The following is a 788-nucleotide window of genomic DNA, read 5'->3' as shown; positions in this document are numbered from 1 at the left end:
CTCCTTTCTTCCCTCCAAGATAACTTTCCTCCAAGATATCTGGCAGAAAATCAGAGATAGACGACTTGGCCCAGTCTTTTCAGTTTCTGCTTCCCCAAATCCATTATGCTCCCAGAAGTTATGTGGGAGGTAGGAGTGCATGCTTCCTTTTATAAAAGACTAGAGGCCCAGCACGCAAAATCACACGAGACCCAGACCTGCCGCACCAGCGGGACCCAGACCCTCAGCACCATGAGACCAAGAAGGGCAGGGCCCGAGAAGAGCTCCATGCACCTCCTGGTGACCGGTCATTTGGTCATTATGGTGTTACAGTCACTGGCCTTTTATAATATAGGTGATAGAAAAAATTACTGGATGATATTAGTAGCATAAGGTGTGTGACAAAGAAAGAGTCTGTGAACCTGAAGACAGGTCCATAGGGTTATCCAACGTGAACAAGAGAGAGAGAAAAATTTTTACAAGAACAGACTCAAGGTCATATGGATGGTATTAGTAAGTTTAATAAAAGAGAAACATGCAAATTGGTGTCACTCCACTACGCCCACCAGCCAATCAGGACGAGTATGCAAATTAACCCAACAAAGATGGTGGTTAATTTGCATATGCCGACGTGGAGCAAAGACTGAAGACGACTGAAAACTGAAAAGGCTTGACTTCTCCGCTGTGGCGTGAGCAGAGAAGCCAAGCCTCACTGCTGCAGCCGGACCAAAGGCCTGGGTCCCAGGTGCCGGAGGAAAACCGGTGCCGGCAGCCAGGGGAAGGAAAGCCTATTGCACGAATCTTTGTGC

The sequence above is a fragment of the Myotis davidii genome, unplaced genomic scaffold, assembly GCF_000327345.1.
Source record: "Myotis davidii unplaced genomic scaffold, ASM32734v1 scaffold880, whole genome shotgun sequence".
In the NCBI taxonomy this organism is placed as follows: Eukaryota; Metazoa; Chordata; class Mammalia; order Chiroptera; family Vespertilionidae; genus Myotis; species Myotis davidii.
The sequence above is the reverse complement of the archived record's forward strand: the minus strand, read 5'-3'. Positions refer to the sequence as shown.